This window comes from Cupressus sempervirens, chromosome 8 (genome assembly GCF_028749045.1).
Source record: "Cupressus sempervirens isolate cs-2001-9-10 chromosome 8, ASM2874904v1, whole genome shotgun sequence".
In the NCBI taxonomy this organism is placed as follows: Eukaryota; Viridiplantae; Streptophyta; class Pinopsida; order Cupressales; family Cupressaceae; genus Cupressus; species Cupressus sempervirens.
This window is the reverse complement of record NC_143125.1, coordinates 75,049,449-75,063,663: the sequence shown is the minus strand read 5'-3', so window position 1 is coordinate 75,063,663 and position 14,215 is coordinate 75,049,449.

Here is a 14,215-nt window from a genome sequence, read left to right as displayed (position 1 = left end):
AAAACCTAGCCTCCAAAAGCATCCATCATCATGTATTATTTAGCAAAAATACCATTGCCATACAACCATGGAAGCCTTCATGGCCATAGCCACAACCAAGCAAACTATGTGAACAAGCATGAATCCACACATCCCATGCCATGCTTTCAACCTTCACAAATGCTCCCTTGGCTAACCTGTCAAACCTTGTCCCGCTCAACTCTTGCCTTTTGTCTTCTCCTTGTCACTCTACAACAACTACCCTTGTGGCTACTTATATAGTAGAAAGTCCCACAAAACTACTAAGTGGTATTACATAAACCATGTGCTAAAACCATGTGCTACCTAACTCACTAACCCCACATTTAATATTGGGCATTTAATTCTTTTCCCCAATATTAAATAATTACATAAAATAATTTTACAATGTTACAATACAACTCATCAAGAATATTCTATGGGAATCTTTACATGTTTCACGTCCATCTAGGTAAAACATTACATAATAAAATAACAATATTATGCAATGTGTGCAACACCCATTATCTCAACAATCTCCCACTTGTTGTATACATTGCATAGGGTCAATTCGTAGCCACATAAATGAACAAGGGAACAATCCCTCCCAGCACATCTACCATCATGGATCAAAATACACCAAGTGCTCCATCCTGGTACCCGCAACAAAAATCAAAGTATCTAGCATCTCGAACATGAATGATCTCACCTCATATTATGCCACTCCCACTCGACATGCATAGAATCCATCCAAAGAGAAAGCCACCCAACGTGTCACATTAGAAGATCATAAAATCCTATACCAACTGAAATTTCGAGCACAAAAACCTGATCCAAAGGTAATCACGTGTATCCATAGTTGTCAAAATATCCATAGCTGAAATAGCACCCACAGCAAGTGCCAAACCCATCCAACTATCCATACCTCAAAGGTATAACAAGTGAATCTCATATCACTGACATATCCAATCTGCAACCTGCAATCATAAGCCTCAAGAGCAATACCTGCCACATATTTACCAAGAAGCTCCCATTGAAAAAGATAATGTCAAATCTATAACCAATCCACTCACAACATCTCAAAGAAGTGAATCCATGTAGTATCAAGGACATCCACAATACATAAATTGATATCGTGCAAGAACAAATCTCATAACAAGTCTCCAATAGTCTCTCAAATTCTCCACAACCAACAGAGGAAAGAGAAAGAAATAACCATGGCATCTCTCACATGACATGCATGAGCACAAACTAGTGATCACAATCTCTAACCAATCTCAAATCCAATGTAGGAAAAATTGAACATCCAAGAAGATAACCAAGACCAAGAGAAACCATGCAAATCATAACCTGTATCATGTCCTTCTACACACACCTCTAGATGTAAATTGTGCAAGTATGATCTCCTCCATAAAACCCCAACAAGAAGCCTCAACAACACCCAAACCATACCATATAACTAATCATGGATGTAAGCCTCTCACAAGAAGATCAAACTCAATAAACTATTCCTAAACCAAGGAATAACCATTCCTAATCCAAAGAAAATGCCCAAATATAAAACCATCTCCCAAACTCAACCAACATAACAACATATGCAAATGGAGATAACCAATGCTAAACCATCTCTCAAATGAACCATCCAGAACTAACTCATGTACCATAGCTCAAGATCCATATCCATGAAAGACAAGCATAAATATAATGCAACTGAGAGAAAATAATGGGCTATACCTCTCAAATAGCAAACCGCCGAGTAGACCAAGAGTGGGGAATGAGAATGCACATCAAGATACCCAAGTCTCCAACCAAGACTCATCTAAGAAAAATCTCCTCTCAAGTCCATATCAGGTGACTGCCCCTCAGACTTCCTGCTGAAACCATTAATTGTCCCAACAAATACTTCTCTAATCCAAGAGAAATCAGCATCACCACCATCTCTAAGTATCCATTAGCACCTATAACCAATCAATCCATGCCAACTCCAAATGCAACATAGCAATATCATGAAGTATCCAGCTTATGATCAGTGTACTCAATACCAAGAAACTAAACCAAGATCAATGTCCAAGTTCCAACCATGGCCTCAGGAACATAAACTTGACAACATGATCTAACTGTCTCAACCAAAGAGATAACATGCTCCATATGAACACACCATAACATGTCACAACTCTAAACGCGTATCAAGAGTATACCATGACATAATAATGAAACCATCCTCATACCAAGGATAACATGCCAAATAAAAGCATAAACCACACCTTTGCCAAGAACCTTGGGAGTCCTCAAGATGCAACCATCTCCACACACCATGAAGAAAACCATCTCCACATACTAGGAAGAACCATCTCCACATACCATGAAGATAACAAGTGCACCATGCAAATGTCAAAGATGCTTCTGCAGCAATAGGATCTAAGAAAAACCTCCAACATTTGCAAACACTCAATAAATATATCAATGCCAAAAACTCCCGCTCAACTGTGGTATCAAGTCACCTGTGGCATCATAAAATCCATCTCCTACTTGAAGATCCAAACCAAACTAGGAACTAATCCTGCACTGTCACAAGCTCCCACTAAACCATGTATCCAATATATCCATGACATCATGATGAAAAAATCCATCCTCTAACCATGAGAATCAACCAAGGCATCAAACCATCAAAGAACTCAAAGTGCACATCATGAGCTCTTCAAAAGAAACCAAATAACCATGATCCTCTACCAAGAAGATATACCACCATAACTGAATCAAAAATCTAAGCTAATGAACATCAAGGATGTACCTATATAACCAATCATGTCATGCCAAAATCCATGATACCATGATCACATCCATGAACCGAGCATCTATCTCTCAAAGTGTCCAACCTATCAACATAAAATAGTCAACCACAATCCTCCACCATGACTATCCCTAGTAACAACATCTCATCCCTTCTACATGAAAAAAATAGTAAATCATGTGACTTAGGGCATAGACAACCCAAATCCAAGCCACCAATGTGAATATGCATCAATAATGAAATATCAATGGGCAAAGACAACCCATAACCAAGCTATAAATGCAACCTGTAAGTATAGACCGCTTACAATACTACACAACTTGTGGATCCAACAAGTCATCATGCATATCCAAATCTAAACACTGATAACCATATCATCATGAGACCAATCTAAAATATGAACTGAGTATACAATGACATCAAAACTTAAATCTCCAATGTCATAAACTCAAAATGTTACCATAGTCAAAATATATCTATAAGCTGTTCAAATAAATATATCAACAAATAAATCATGCCAAACCTACACCAAATCTGAACCAATATGTAGAGCTCTCCAAGAGCTTTCCATTGACTACTTGAAGTCCAAAATCCGACTCCATGTGCCCAAGTTATTCCCTAATTCGTGCTCAAAATAAATAAAATCTAACTTTAGGGCTCTTAAAACCTAACAAAATGTCAAAATCATAAAACCAAACCTACACCATGTTGTAGTGCTCTGAATTAGCTTTCCAACGCCTATAAGAACTCTGCAATCCGATATTCTGAGAGAAAGTTATGGTTGTTTTACTAAGACAGTCTTTTTACCATTTTCAATACGATTTTTCATTTTTCATTTTTTTTTCAGTGACAAAAATTTCGACAGGATTAAATTTGACGGCCATCATGGGCTGAAACTAAAAAACTCTTTCATTTCCTTTGAACATGACCAAACTATGGCATATTATATATCAAATTTTATGGAAATGTCGACCCGGATCCAATGGTGAGGTCTATTTTTACCCAGGAGGTCATTTCTACAAGCTACCCCCCAAAACCCTCATTTTAAATGAAACATCCGAAAAAAAATCCTTTTGTCCAACAATTTCACATGCCCAAATATTTTAACATCCCATCATAACAGCAAATCCAAAGTCCTCAGATCTGCAATAAATTATTCATATATCTTGCCCTTTCTTTTATCCTATCATGCATTCCCATGGTGACTGTTAGTGAACATGGAACACCACATAATTAACCACCTGTGGGCAAGGGAGTGCACCGCATCACCCAACAATCTCCCCCTTGACATGCATACCAGGTGCTTATGTGGGTCGGGAAGGTACCGAGGAGATTTGAACCCATGACCAGGCCAAAACCAGGCTCGGATACCAATTGTAAGGAAACTTGGCAACAAAGAATATAACAGTTTCCACATAACCCATAATAGATCTGAAATAAATACGGAATTAAAATCCACGTGCAAGAGAATAGACAACATACCCACAAAATTGTGACACAAGATATACCCTGAGAAACCCTCATTGAGGGAAAAACCCAGCCTCCAAAAGCATCCATCATCATGTATTATTTAGCAAAAATACCATTGCCATACAACCATGGAAGCCTTCATGGCCATAGCCACAACCGAACAAACTATGTGAACAAACATGAATTCACACATCCCATGCCATGCTTTCAACCTTCACAAATGCTCCTTTGGCTAACCTGTCAAGCCTTGTCCCACTCGACTCTTGCCTTTTGTCTTCTCCTTGTCACTCTACAACAACTACCCTTGTGGTTGCTTATATAGTAGCAAGTCCCACAAAACCACTAAGTGGTATTACATAAACCATGTGCTACCTAACTCACTGACCCCACATTTAATATTGGGCATTTAATTCTTTTCCCCAATATTAAATAATTACATAAAATATTTTTACAATATTACAATACAACTCATCAAGAATATTCTATGGGAATCTTTACATGTTGCACGTCCATCTAGGTACAACATTACATAATAAAAATAAAATAATAAAATAACAATATTATGCAATGTTTGCAACCCCCATTATCTCAACAGATGGAAGTTTTCAAACTTGGAAAGATTATTGAGAACCAGGTGATAGATGTGCATCTCGCTCTACACAAGGTAGAGGAAGCTAGGGAGGAATTAAGAAAATCCCTAAAAAGAAGAAAGGAGATAGCCATAGCTGAAAATAATATAAACTACAGGAAGATTGATACCACACAAGTGTTTGCCAATGGAGACACTAAAGAGTTTGATGCAGCAATAGCAGAACTGATGGAGAAAAATAGAGTTCAAGCAGAAGAGATAAGATCTCTCAAGATGGAACATGAATTGCAGGCCATAATGTTATGTGAAATCACTAAACAAAAGAAAAGAGCAGTTGAGGATGGAGTCATGATGGAAGATGACAAAAGGAATCTTGCAAATAGACTGGAAGAAAAATGTACTAAATTAACAAGGATCTCAAACATACAAATGGATACACTTGCCCAAATGATGAACCTTCATCATGAACTCAATATGAAAGATATTGAGATCTCTACTTTGAGGATGCAGAATGAACAACTGCAGAATGAATTGAACAGAGAAAAAGAGATAGCAGAGAATCTCAACAAGTCAAGTGAAGCCATCAAGTACTTTGAACAGTTTCTGAAATTCCCAAGATCAACCCATGATACATCAGGACTTGGATACAACAACACTAAAGTAGGGGAATCATCAAAGAGTGTTGAGCAAAGAAGTGACAAAGGTAAGGATTCTAAACCCACTTGTCATTATTATAATAAAAAGGGGCATATTGCTAATGTGTGTAGGAGTAGAAGAATTAATCAGCCAAACACACCCAAAAGCAAGGGTTATTGTCACAAGTGCAACATGCAAGGACATATGACACAAGATTGTAGGACTAAAGTCACAAGGACACAAAGATTTGATGGACATTTTCATAATTGCAAGAAGTATGGACATAGAGCTTTTGAATGTAGATCAAAGTCTATGTGGACATCAAATCAACCAGCAAAAACAAAAGAAAATCACTATTGTTGGGATTATAACACCAAGTATAGCTGTCATTATTGTTAGGAATATGGACATATACTCTAGAACTACATAAGAACACATTTCAAGGGGAACTATAAAAGATGGTTGAACCAAACCACATGTTTCAGTTGCTTGAAAACTAGTCATATTAGTAAAAACTGTCCTACAAGGTCCAAAGCACCAAAAACTGAATCCAACAAAGGAAAAGAAAAGATTGATGTCGAGAAAATAAGAGGGCTAATGAATAAGACATGGAAAAAGAAAAATAAGGCCAACACATCAAGTGAATGGATCACTTCACTCAATGGGTCAAGTGATCACACTTCATCAAACTAAGCATAAGAATGCTGCATGGGACTAATATACAAAGTTATATCATACACCAGTCCCAAGACAAAGAAGTACTAAAAAGAAGAAATCAGCATAAGCAAAGATGCCAAGTCATAATATGAAGATACTTACAAAACTGGCAAGTTACCCTCAGAGGCCGAGTAAAACTCTAGTGGGTGTCGAGTTCCTAATAGCGATCGAGTTGATAACTGATGCTGAGTTGAATAACTCCAATGGAAGCCAAGTGAAGTGGAAATGAAGTGCAAGCTGAGTAATGTTAAAAATCCTTCATAAGCCGAGTGGGTAGTTGAGCATTTAATGTGATGGAAATAGGGTATATTATTGTGATTTTAATCATTTTTCTTCATCGTGATCAAGAAGCAAAGAAGAGAAAGAAAGCGAAGTGACTTCATAGTAGAGAATCCAGTGTTCCAAGCAGATTCCAACCTCTTACAATGTTTTTTCATCGATCTTGAGGTATTTTTATTGTGCCGAGCTACACAGTCTCATATTTCTTTGTAAAGGAAACCCTAGTTTGCACAAATGGCTTCGAGTTCTAAGAAACCCCTTGAGAAAGAATCGTTTGAGGTCTAGCTATTATCTAATGAGGTTAAGCAGCCTAATTTTTGTCCCATCACTGAAGTTGCATATGAGAACGATCCTGCCGGAGCCCTTTCCCGCATACCCCCAAAAGTTGTAATGGTTCAGGACATAAGGAGATGCTATAACTGTAAGATAGGAGCCATAAGAGATATGGAAATAAGGGAAGCCTATGAAAATTTATGTGTCGATGGAGTTTTGAAAGATGAATATAAAATTGTTGAGAGGAAGGATTTAACATGAGCTTTGAGTTTTCCCACCGTATTTAAGACAGAATGGATTAGACTTGTGTTAAGCAAAATTCATGATGGTAGTCTGTGGCTAGAAGATGTTCCCACTAAGATCACGAAAAGAATCATTCATAGGGTAACTAGATATCCTACCCTAGATTGGTACAAGACCTTGAGAAGTGAGTCCAAAGAGGTTATCAAGAAAAACACAGCTGCCCAGTGGAATAAAAGAGGAATGACAATTCACACCATTCAAGATCCTCTTGTTGAATTTGTTGTTAGAGTTATTGCCCATAAATTCTATCAATACAATAGACTCAATAGTGTGCCATGTATTGTAGTAGATGTAGGTTACAAATTGGTGAAAAATGATCATACTTATGATCTTGCAGAACTGCAACTACAACAGATCAATGAAAACCTAGCAGCTATAAGAAGGACAAAGGGTGCCCAATGCAAATTTGGTGCAATTTTGGTTTGTGTATTCTTCTATGTTCAGAATGAATTTCCTTCTTTTGAAAAATTTGCATGGAGAAATGATAGAACTATCATAGCCCAAATTAATGAATATATAGAACAAATGGGAGATAATTTTGACACACTAATGACAAGTTATTTTGAAGATTTTAAGAAATCAATGAAGCAAAGACTCAGGATTCTAGTTTCTCTAGTGGAGAAACATGTAAATGATGTTTGTTTTCTTGTGGATATTGACTATACCTATATTCAAGCCTTCATACCAAGGGTGAGATGGTTGAGGCCTTTTGGTTACGAGATCAACATAGATGAAGCATCTGTAGCAATAACTGCATTATTGGCAGAAGCGATAGAAAAGAGTGCCCCACACTTTGGCACTTATGATGTGGTAAGGTCAAAGGTGAATATGGAGTTAAATATTGCCTCCACACTCAAGAAAAAGGATAAATTGGTTAAAAATCTAAAGGCAAAACTTGGTGAAGGCACAGCAGAAGGGGATGAAGAGGATGAGGAAGCAGAAGAAGAAGAAGAAGAAGAAGAGCAAGAGCAAGGAACACCTGCATTAACCCAAGGCATGGGTGAAGACGCTGGAGAAGAGGAAAGTGCAGAGAAGGATGCACCCAAGGCTGAGCCCAAGAAAAGCAAAGCAAAGAAGCAACCAGTTGCACAGACTAAGGCACAGAAAACTGTGACAAAATCTAGCCCAGCTAAGCTAACTACAAGGGTAGATATAAGGGGAACAGCCCAAGTAGAAAAGAAACAAGAAAAGAAGAAGGCAATAGAGCAAGGTGGGCCTGCAGAGCAAAAGAAAAGAAATTTTTTTGCACCACAGGAGTTGGAGGAAGAAGAAATAGAATTTGATGAAGAACAATTTAAGGTGGTAAGATACTCTACTTCATCTAGATTAGAAAGCATTTGTAATAATATTAGAGATAATGCAGATTTATCCAGTCTTAAGACCATAAAGTACGATAAGTTGTCTATAGAACAAGAAAATACAATTGAGGAGTCCATCTACACTATGATGGAAAAGTTCAAGACTACTCCACTTGAACTTGATGACTCAATACCCAAGGAGCTGAGCACATTAATTGAGAATAAGTGGCATTACTGCCTCAAAATGGAAAAGGAAATAAGAGAGTCAACTTTGGCTCGTGTAATGCCAAACTTTTCAAAAGGTCAAATCAGTAAGGTAAGCAAGAAATATGCAAGCAAATTTGTACCTAAATATCAAGCCTTCAGTATCTTGTAGAACCAAATTGAAGATGTTGTCAAAAAGTCAACACAAATATGGAAGGTAATCTATGGATTGACTACAAGAAAGGAGGGAGAAGAGGACCCTTTTGAAGGGAGAAATGAAGAAGAAGATATTGATGAAAGTGAAAAAGAGGAAGATGTGGAGAAAGATTCCCAAGTAGGTGAACAGGCAACAGCTGAGGAGCAGCAACAAGAACAGAGTGTCCAAGACACCCAATTGCCACCACCTAGTCCTCCACATATTGCAACTACACCTGTAGAATCTATAAAAATAAAGGATGTTTGTGACACCTCTTGTCAAAACATTAATCCACTCACTATAGAGGATCTCAAGAAGATTCTTCACCAAACAACATTGCAATCATAGTTGTGCACTAGCCCTGTTTTGGTGAGTGTAGATGAGTTATAGAAGGCAGTAGCTAAAATTACCAGGGCAAAGGTGAATCCACAAGCACCACCTTCACAAAGTCCTATAGCTACTAGTACTCAACCTAAAGAGCACAAAGTCAAAGATACAACTACTAAGGTTGACACTTCAGTGAGTACACCTGCAGGGGAGACGACAAAAGAGCAAACTAGATAGAAAGATACCTCTGTATCTATAGCACAAACACAAGGTGCATTTCCAAGGATAACTATCATTGATCAAGGTAGAAAATAATAGGACAAGGAAGGGGAGAGCCCTAAGGAGAAGGAGCAACAGGCAATTCAAACATTGGCCAACTTGCCTAGAATAGGGACTCCTACTGAAGCTTCACAACTGTCGAGCTCTGTAGTACCATTGCAGATATCTATACTAGGCTCGAGTTCTACCAAGGTTGCAAGGGTACTTCACTATGGAGACCCTACTCTTGATGAATAAATAGTCATTCCCAGGTATGACTATGACACCATGACCATTGCTCAAATGACTGAAGTGCAAGAGGCACTTGAAAGGAAGAAGAAGCAAGAGGTACTCAGGTATGAGTACAAATAGAGACAAGCATTAGTAGAAATTAAGGATATATTTCTAGATGCTTTCAATTTACAGGTACTTGATGAAAAAAAGCCCATAATGGAGCAACTAGCCAACATAGTGGAACAGGTACAAAGTGAAGACCAAGAGACCAATGTAAAACTCATGGAAAGGTCTGAAAAGAAATTTCAAGGGAAAGTAAATGAGAAGATTGCAAATGAAATAGCACCATCACAAGTTGAACTGGGTAAGAAAATTGAAAAGTTCAAACAGGTACTTGAGAATATATTCTCATTGTACAAAAAGTTGTGTGACTTCTCATATTTCACACAAGAGACCAGCCAAAAGACAATGAGCTTGGAGAGGAATCTGAATATTTCAAGCATGCAGCTACCTAAGGATCTAGCTCAAAGTGAGAAGCATTTTTCTCAAACACTTCACACCTAGAAAGAAGTAGTTGTGTTGACAGCAAAAGAGGCCACCATCAAGGTCAAACTGATACAGCTCCAATCCTCCATTACCCCACATTTGGAAGTACTCGATAAAGAATAGTTCTATGCAGAAACTATTCTCAAGAAAGATCCTAATCTTTCTACTTTAGATGGACTTATTCACCTTGCTGCGAAGACTGCCATCCAACACAAATCTCTTGAAATTGCTTTGAGTAATTGGGATGCTTCTCTTAGGATGATCATGGAGGTAAATAGTACATTTTTGGCAAAATATGGTCTTAACCCTTAGAACCCTTTGACATAAGTGTCAAAAAGGGGGAGATAAAGAGAATGGGGGAGATAAGATAAAGGGGGAGTTGATATAATACCAGCATTTAGTATATCAGCATTCAACATGAGACATATACAGCACAACATTATGGTTACCAAGATAGCACAGTTAATGGCACAATCCACTCCAAGGGAGTTACAATAATTTTGAGGTATATATATTGTAAGTTACAAAATTTTGATCAAGTTTTTTTTAACCTCTATATATATACCAAGCAGATTAGTGAATGTACTCATAAAGTCAGATAAATAATGCTTAGTTAAGCATTTTTGTCACTCATGTCAAAGAAGGAGATCGTTAGTGGTTTTGACATTTGAGTGCCAACACACTTAACCACTTTTGAGTCGAGCACACTATGTATGCCGAGCCACAGCATTAGCTGAGTCAAAAAATCCAATAGGTGTCGAGTGGTCTTCAGGTGCCAAGTGAAGATCAAGTGCCAAGTGACTTCAGGTGCCAAGCATGATACAAGTGCCGAGTAATATTTAGGTTCCAAGTCATAGACGATGGCGAGCAAAACAAGAATGCAACAGGAGCAGAGTGAGATAGTTTTGCCGAGCATCAGGAATTAGCAAGTGCCAAGTAACACAGAATGTGTATATGAGTTTGAAAAGGCACAAACTCATATGTAAACCATTTTATGGCCAACATATGATGAATCTCAAAGGATTAAATAGATAAGATTGAATCTTTTGTATTTCCTATGCAATCTACATGCAGCCAATAAGAAAAATGGAGAAGGCATGCAACCAATAATAAAAGTGCAAGGAATGAGTGGGAAACAGAGATTCAATATGGATCGTAGATCCACACCTAACCCTAAGTCTTCAAATGTCTTTATAAGGAAGATGAAATCTCATGAGAGATGGATGAAGAAGTTTAAGAAGGTGAAACTATAGTAGAATTAAGAGTGAAGAGTAAAAAGACTTAGAGGAAAAAGACCATAAGTGAGACATTAAGTTGATCAGAACAAAGCAAGGGACACAAATAGATATCAGATTTCAGAGAATCAAGATCCAAGAAAGAAGATCAAGTGCCTAAATTCAGCAATCAAGGATTGTAAGCTATCAGGTTTATCATACCTAATACTCTCTAGCAATTGTATTAGAAAGGAAATCCTATGTTGATAGGTTAGCTTGACAGCTAGGTTGTAGATCCTTTGAAGAGGTGATTAAATCCTTTAACAGGGTAACACTTCATGTAAAGTGTTTGTAAATTCTTTAACCAGGTCACTATTGACACAGTGTAAAGTCTTTAATAGGGCAGACCATCAAAAGTGGTCCAACATTATTACAATAGTGATTTTGTGGGTATCATCCCCACCCCAGTTTTACCTTCTTATTCTTGGAGGGTTTCTGAGTTACCAAAATCTCAAGTGTTATGTGGTGATGCATATGTGTTTCTCATGATTGCTTAATTTTTATATGCATGCATGTTCATTTCAATCATATGTTATTAAGGGTTTAAAAATAGGCCAAAAGCTAGTAATTTCGATTCACCACCCACCCCCCCCCCCTCTTAGAAGCATTCTTTCCATTAAGACATTCCAACAAAAGGTGGGGATTTCCAGCCCAACATCTCATGGCTTGTCAAAATTCCACCAAAAACCTTGGTCAACTATTGGTAGACAAAATCCTAGAAGGGTATTGTTCACTCTTCTTAATGATACATTTCTCGTTTTGATGTTGCTAGTGTCTGTTCTCTATCTTTACAATAGTATATGATATTATGTGATTTTACCATGCTAACTGTTTGAAAGATTAAATAGTACATAGAGTACTTATGCAATTAAATATTAAAATATCACTGGAGTTAAGACTTCAAGTAGGTAGACCACTATCCAACATTGTTGAAGTGTTTTTAATTAATACAACCATTTCTTAATATGATTATAGGTGATGGTAACTAAATTGTAATTTCTCTCATGTGAATAACACAAATAAAAATACACATCTATTTATAGATTCCATTTTCATCTAGTTTTATGGTTTACTAAGTGGGCATATTCTTTCTTTACTACTCTATATGGAACATGATAAGTCACTTAATACATGTTGGATACAATTGTTCAATTGTGTGTTGTCTTTGATGTCACACAAATTTCATTTCAATCATCAGACAGTGTCTACAAAGCTAAGAAGGTTAGCAAGGCAATAGGCAGTGTCTACCGAGCTTAGAAAGTTAGCAAGGCAATAAATAGTGTCTACCAAGCTCAAAAGGTCAGCAAGGCAATAAACAGTGTCTACCAAGCTTAGAAGGTTAGCAAGGCTATAGACAGTGTCTATCGAGCTCAGAAGGTCAACAAGGCAGTAGACAGCTGGTTACCAAGCCTTCAAGGTAATCAAAGAAATTTAGTTCTTATCAAGATCACTGAGTAATCGAAGAAAATATGACAGAAACAGTTCTTACCGAGTAAACTCAGTAGCCAAAGGATTTTAAGATATTGTAATGCTAACCGAGTCAAGAAGGTTAACTCTAGAAATTCCTAGAAGCAGTATTTATCGAGTAGGGTCGGCCAGTAAAGGATGTTTATTTGTTTAAGAATAATATTTGTAGCTGACTGATGAATGGTTTATTGATAAATGTAACATGTAAATGAGCCGACTTCACAATCTGAATGATATAAGTAAGAATTCAAGTTGCAAATTCAAAGTATGACATGAAGATATGAGAAGTTAATGTGATATAAAGGTTGATTATTGTGGAAGCAAATTTGAATAATGATCAGAGATCATTAAGGAGTAGCAGAGTCATATTTGATCAAGGAGGATCTAATGATGCTAAACAGAGACCTATATCTAGCAAATTCAATTGCACCTTGTTCAGGTCAATTCATTGTTACTTTCTAACCATTGTAGCAATGATTTCAAATCTCTTAACAAAGTTGGTTTAAAAGCCATTTTGTAAATCCTCTAACAAGGTAATAGTTCAGTTGAATTTTTCTAAAGACCTCTAGCAAGGCCACTCCTAACAGGGTGATTAAATCATCTAACAAGGTCACACCTAATAGTGTGTATTGTAACCTTTAATAGGGTTGGCTCCTAACAGGGCTCACTTTAGAAGAGTGAAAATTGGTGACTAGTTACTTGGTGATTTTTCCCATATTGGGTTTCCACATTAAATCTAGTGTCTCTTGTGTTCATTTTATTTTCAGTTACATGTATGAATGCTAAAGGATAAGTAATAGCTTAATTTACTGAGTTGTAGCATTTATTTACCAAGTATCAATAGTAACTAGTTCATTAAGACATATAAGGGATTTGTGGATTAATTTTTGTAAGTAACTGATTCACCCCCCTCTCAGTTACTCTATCTTTCATTCCAATAATTGGTATCAGAGCTTTTGGTGCTTACAGGAAAAGATTTCAACAATCTAAGCTAAAGATCAGGATGTCTTACAAAAGGAAAATTCCAAGACTTAATAGGGACAACTTCTCAGAATGGAAAGAATTGATGAGGCTTCATTTGACTTCCATTGGTGATACAGGACTACAGTACCTTGATGAAAAATATGAAGAACCTTTTGATACATTATCTGTCAAAGATATTGTTGAAAAGAAGAATCACAATAACATGATGATAGATATGGCATCTGCTTTGAGTTATGAAGAATTTGATGACATCAAGGATTGAAAAACTACCTTTGAAATATGGAATAAGTTGAAAGAAATCTATGGAGGAGATGATAATGTAAGAAGAGCCAAAGTAGAAAGTTTGAGAGGAAAATTTGATCAAATGAGGAT